The sequence below is a fragment of the Equus przewalskii genome, chromosome 11 (genome assembly GCF_037783145.1).
Source record: "Equus przewalskii isolate Varuska chromosome 11, EquPr2, whole genome shotgun sequence".
Classification (NCBI taxonomy): Eukaryota; Metazoa; Chordata; class Mammalia; order Perissodactyla; family Equidae; genus Equus; species Equus przewalskii.
This window is the reverse complement of record NC_091841.1, coordinates 10,077,955-10,083,861: the sequence shown is the minus strand read 5'-3', so window position 1 is coordinate 10,083,861 and position 5,907 is coordinate 10,077,955. Positions and strand designations below refer to the sequence as shown.

At 47.9% G+C, this 5,907-nt stretch overlaps 1 long non-coding RNA gene across 1 annotated transcript; it reads left to right on the top strand.

The window, feature by feature from the left end:
- Positions 1-472: 472 nt before the first annotated feature.
- Positions 473-3,050, top strand: LOC139074325 (uncharacterized). Its single transcript, XR_011523833.1, has 3 exons — positions 473-614; positions 955-1,183; positions 2,891-3,050. It is a non-coding gene; the product is annotated as an uncharacterized lncRNA (long non-coding RNA).
- Positions 3,051-5,907: the final 2,857 nt, after the last annotated feature.

The window sequence follows — 5,907 nt, the reverse complement described above, 5'->3', positions numbered from 1 at the left end:
CAGGGAAATGAATCAGGCAGATTCAGCCTGCGCAACCCCAGCTGTTTCCAGGCAAGCTCTGCACAGTGGAGCCCGGGTGGGACCAGATGAAGGCAGGAACAAAGGCGGCTTATGGGAGGCCCAGAATGTCCCTTTCACATTGGACCCTGGGAGCCCCAGGAATTAGCACAAACAGTGAAATGGTCCACGATGGTAACAGTAAGGCTCGCGTGTGCAGCGCCGTGTCATTTACAAAATGCTGGCACAGGCAGCACCCCCGGGAGCCTCACAACTTCCGGTGAGGGATGCAGACCGGATGCCGTCTCTCATGGGGTGTCCCGGAGTGGTCCTCCAGCATCCACCTCTGCGGCTCACAGCGCCACCCAGTGGTCAGACCCGTGGCCCGGCTCCATGGCTCCCTCGGGCCCCTGGCTGGGCAGAGCCCGGAATCTAAGGTGCTCTTCCCGTGAGCCCCTCCTCTGGGGCGTTGCTAGGACGTCTGATCAGAGGCGTTCGGAGGCCCAGCACTGGCCCCAGATCAGCCCCAACGCCAAGGGAAGGCTGTGCCCTGGGACACCTGAGATGCAAAGATGACTGATGCACACGGTTCACTGACGACCATCCGACTGTTCCGAGTAAGGGTCCCAGACTCTCTCGGGAGCCCGATCCACGGCTACTGACTCACCCCATCTGAGTTTCTACCCTGTGTCTCTCTGCCAGCCTCAGTCTGTGAGCCATGGATGGAAGCCCCGGTCCCTCCTCCAACCCCCGCCCCACCCTGCCTGTTCCCAGCAGGATGCTGGTTAGTCTTTCCTGAGAGTTCTGGCCCCAGGCAGCTCTCTACCCCCAGTAACCGCCTTAGAAAGGCAGGGAGAGAAGCATCACGCAGTCTTCCTGGGACTGGGCCTTGCCTTTCCTTACCTGATCTGTGTTTCCAGTTTTCTTCCACATTAATAGAAATGGATTCCTCTTTAGGAAATGGAGAAACCAGAAGGAAGAGCCTGGCCCCACAGGAAGCAGAAGACAGACCTGATCCTCCAAGAAGCCAGGCTTGAGCTCCGCCAGGGGCCACTCACCCCATTCAGGAGAAGAGAGAGATTCGCCCATCAAGCGGGTGCAGCTGGCCGCTGAGACGCGGCGCCTAGGAGCTGAGTTCCGGGCCCGCATCGCATCGCATCGCAGAGCCGTGGCGCCGTCACAGAAGGTTCTGAAGCGTGGGGGGGAGGACACAGAGAGGATGTGAACCCTCTGCCCGAGCCCCACCATCCAGCCTCGCAGATCCCCCACCTTTCCTCAGCTTGGTATCTCCCTCCATTCTTCTCTGGACTGCCCTATTTTGCAAAGTCATCAGAATATTCTCATTTATTTCACATATAACCGAGATATTAACTATGTCCACCTTTCAACCCGCCGGGCCTCAGACAGGATGGTCTGTTTAATTGAGAGAGCCCCAGATTCAGGGCCAGGATTCCAGAACTGGCCTCCAGTCAACACGGAACCTGGAGCAGCAGTCTTTCCTTGCTCTGAGGCTCAGATCTTTCCTCTATGAATGAGAAGTTTGGACTGGATTGGGGTCTCCCAAACTGGGTCCCGTGGAACACTATATCCCAAGAAGATGGTGAAATTTGGGCCCATGGCGGAGGGGGTGGATTTCAGGGTCAAATACGGAAATTCTGACTGTGGCCCCCTCTTTGCAGTTCGAATGCACATTAGGGTGCCAAGACCCCTACAAAGATCCGCAGCTAAGAAATCTCTTCAATTTTCTTCAATTCGTCATTTCCAAACGTTATTGATCACAGAACATTCTCATCCCTTTTTTTTGGAAAATCAATTAAGATCTTCAGGAATATAATCTTTGATAAATTAGTTGGGGAAATTATGAATGAGGTGATTGCTAAATTCGCTTTAAGCTATCAATGTGTCATATTTTTGGAAAATAGGAGTCCTAAATTAGGAGACACTATCTAAGTTAAAAATGAAATCATTGGGGCTGGCCCCGTGGCAGAGTGGTTAAGTGTGCGCGCTCTGCTGCGGCAGCCCAAGGTTCGGATCCTGGGCGCGGTCATGGCACTGCTCGTCAGGCCACGTTGAGGCAGCGTCCCACATGCCACAACTAGAAGGACCCACAACTAAGATATACAACTATGTACGGGGGTGGGGTTTGGGGAGATAAAGTAGAACAAAAAAAAAAAGATTGGCAACAGTTATTAGCTCAGGTGCCAATCTTTAAAAAAAAAATGAACTCATCAGGGCCAGCCCGATGGTGCAGCAGTTAAGTGTGAACGTTCTGCTTGGGTGGCTGGGGGTTTGCAGGTTCAGATCCCAGGTGCGGACATGGCACCACTTATCAAGTCATGCTGTGGTAGGTGTCCCACATATAAAGTAGAGGAAGATGGGCACGGATGTTAGCTCAGGGCCAGTCTGGAGGATTGGTGGCAGATGTTAGCTCAGGGCTAATCTTCCTCAAAAACAAAGACAGAAAGAAAAAATAAAAAAAGTGAACTCCTAAGACAAGGGGGCCAGTTGGTCGAGCACAGTAAACATTGGTGCAGCCCACAGCAGACTCCTCCAGCAGGTGGAATAAGAAATCCCGCCCAGATGGGGGCACACAGACCAGCTGCCTCATCCCAGCCCTTCCCCTGGGATCCTGGCCCACAGCCGTGTCCTCTTCTCAGGCAGGAAGGTAAACGAGAGAGAAAGAGCTGCCTTTGTTCCTGCCCAGGGCCCAGAAGGTCCCCTCCTTTCATCTTCATGAGAACATTGTCATAAAAGGCCTCTCCTTTATTTCAAAGCTGATGTTACAGTGCTGACCGCAGCGGGTGTGTTCCTAATTGCGTTTCTGTTTCCCCTTGAGAGGATTGTTTCACACTGACGTGTGAAATAGACTCAGTTCTTCCCTTTTCCCCCTCAGCATCCTGTGTTGCTGATTTCGTTGGTTCCTTCGTTCTCCAAGGAGATGTTATACCTGCCAGGGGCTGGACCTGAGGACTCAGCGGGAACCACAGAGGCCACCCTCACTGCTCTGTGTGTGCTCATGGCTCCTCAAATACACTGTAATTCACTGGGGCAAAGCCTGGGTCTGCCTCTCTGATGTCTGATGGGCCCACAACAGTGACATATGAAGACGGATGCTTGCACACACTGGGGACCCCCCACATAGCTGCTGGGTGGGTGAGAGAAAGAACGAACGATCGACCGCACCCAGCAGGCAGGTGGTCAGGCTTTGAGATGAAGCTGTGCCCCAAGAGGGGGCAAAGCGGATCTTTCGTTCCATAGAAAGTGGGTTTTTCACTGCTCCGCATTTACAAACACAGGCATTCAAACAAGAAAACGTGGGCCTGAGAATGGATCCAAATCTTTGGGAATGAATTCTCAGAGGCCCACATCACCTTGTGAGCATGTTCCGAAGAACATCAGGACTGAAACCTCTGCCCACTCTCACTGGTGATCTCAGGCCCGTAACTTCTTTTCTCCGACCTTCTCTTTCTCAGCCTAGAATGGGGATTTCATTAATTCTTTCACAGAGATCGTCGTGAGAATTAAATGAAATGATGTGCAGAGGAGTCAGCATGTTACATGTACAGAAGCATATTGATTCTGCAATTTCAACTATGTATGTGTGGCAAAACAAATTTTAAAGGAAGGCATGGAAAGGAAAGTGCTTCCCTGGGGCCGGCCTGGTGGCGTAGTGGTTAAGTTCCCACGCTCCACTTTAGCGGCCCAGGGTTCACAGGTTCAGATCCTGGGCAAGGACCTAGCACCTCTCGTCAAGCCACGCTGTGGCAGCATCCCACATAAAACAGAGAAAGGTTGGCACAGATGTTAGCTCAGGGCCAATCTTCCTCACAAAAAAGAAGAGAAAAGAAAAGAAAAATTGCTTCCTAAATTAATGTAAATATAAGGCAAAAATATAATAATAGAATTCTTCTTTGGGGCAGGAAAAATAATTTAAAATTCAGATAGAAGAATAAATATTCAAGACCTGCCACGAAAAAGTTTGAAAAGTAATAGCGGAGGAAATTGCCTTAGGAAATATTAGGTCTGAACTTGGATCTAAAGGTAAAAAGAAGTATGGTTTTGGCACCGAAATACACAAATATGTCATTAGCCAAGAACAGAGAGTCAAAAAAGAGACTCAAGCCTACGTGAGAGCGTAAAGTCGGATAAAGGCCACATTTCGGTTCAGTGGGTTGACTGGTTTATTTACTAAGAGGGGCCAGCGTAATTAACTCTGCGCCTGGGCTGAATTAAGTAAAGTCCTTTCTGTACACTGTCTACAATAATAAATTCCAGATGGATTAAAAACTTCACAACAACTAAAACTTTGAAAAATTAAAAAAAAATGTAGGTGCTGGGAAATGTCTTATCAGGTAAGGTTTGAGGCCCGGAAGCCGTGAAGAAAAGGGTGGACAGATTTAATTTCCTAAGTGTTCGATTTTTCTCTATAAATAATGATACCACAAATAAAGTCGAAAGACAAAGACGATGAGGACACAGAGACTGCCAGGACGTGTTTATAACACATATACCAGATAAAAGGGTAATTTGTAGAGGTTTCCTACAAATTGTAGGAAAATAAATAGCTCAATTAAGAAACAGAGGAAGAAGAGACTTCCATTTTCAGATGTTTTAGAATAAGTATTCAGAGGAACCCTTCTCAGTACACAAAGATTTAAAAATGCTTGAGAGTATAAGTAAAATATATATATGTTTTTGGAGGAAGGCTGGCCCTGAGCTAACATCCGTGCCCATCTTCCTCTACTTTATATGTGGGACGCCTGCCACAGCATGGCTTAATAAGCAGTGTGTAGGTCCACGCCCAGGATCCGAACCAGTGAACCCTGGGCTGCTGAAGCAGAGCACACGAACTTAACTGCTACACCACTGGGCTGGCCCCTACAAGTGAAACATTTTTAAAAGCATGACTGAGCTGGCAGTGAAGTCAGAGAAACAATGAGAGGGCAAGAACTACAAGAAAATGCTAGCCAGACGGTAAGCATGTGCTGGAGTCAGTGTTTGCTCAAGGGATCATCAAAAAATGAAAGAGAGAACTGCCATATGATCCAGCAATCCTACTTCTGGGAAAACATCCAAAGGAACAGAAACCAGGATCTCAAAGAGATATCTACACTCCGTGTTCATTGCAGCCTTATTCACAACAGCCAAGACCTGGAAACACCTGAATGTCTACAGATGGATGAAGAGATAAAGAAAATATGGTATATACGTACAATGGAGTATTATTCAGCCATAAAAAAGAGGGAAGTCCTGCCATTTACAACAACCTGGATGAACCTGGAGCACGCTATTCTACGTGAAATAAGCAAGACTCAGAAGGACGATGACTACGTGATACCACATAGACGAGGAATCGAAAATAGTGAAACTCACAGAAACAGGGTAGAATGGTGGTTGCCAGTGGCTGGTGGGCGGGAGAAACGCATGTATTACCCAAAGGGTACTATGTTTCAGTTACACAAGATGAATGGTCCTGGAGAACTCCCACACAGCTTAGTGCCTCCAGCTAGCAATATTGTACACTGAAAAATTTGCTGAGAGGGTGGATCTCATCAGAAAGAAAAAAATAATATTAAATGAAGAGGGTGGGAGGAAACTTTCGGAGGTGGTGGGTGTGTTTGCGCATTGATTGTGGTGACGGTTTCACAGATGTCTACTTATCGCCGAGCTCATCAAGTTTTAGACGTTAAATACATACGGCTTTTCGTGAGTCAGTTATACCTCAATAAAGCAGTTTTAGAAAATAAAATTTAAATCATTTTTGAATGGAAGATGACGCAATATGCATATTTGAGCCAGCTAAAAACTCATGTGACTAGGCATCAAAGATTGCATGTCAGAAAAAATATACTTTATGACAAGAAGCATTATCAGAGAAAAGGACGTCGCCTAAGGATGATACGAGGAAGG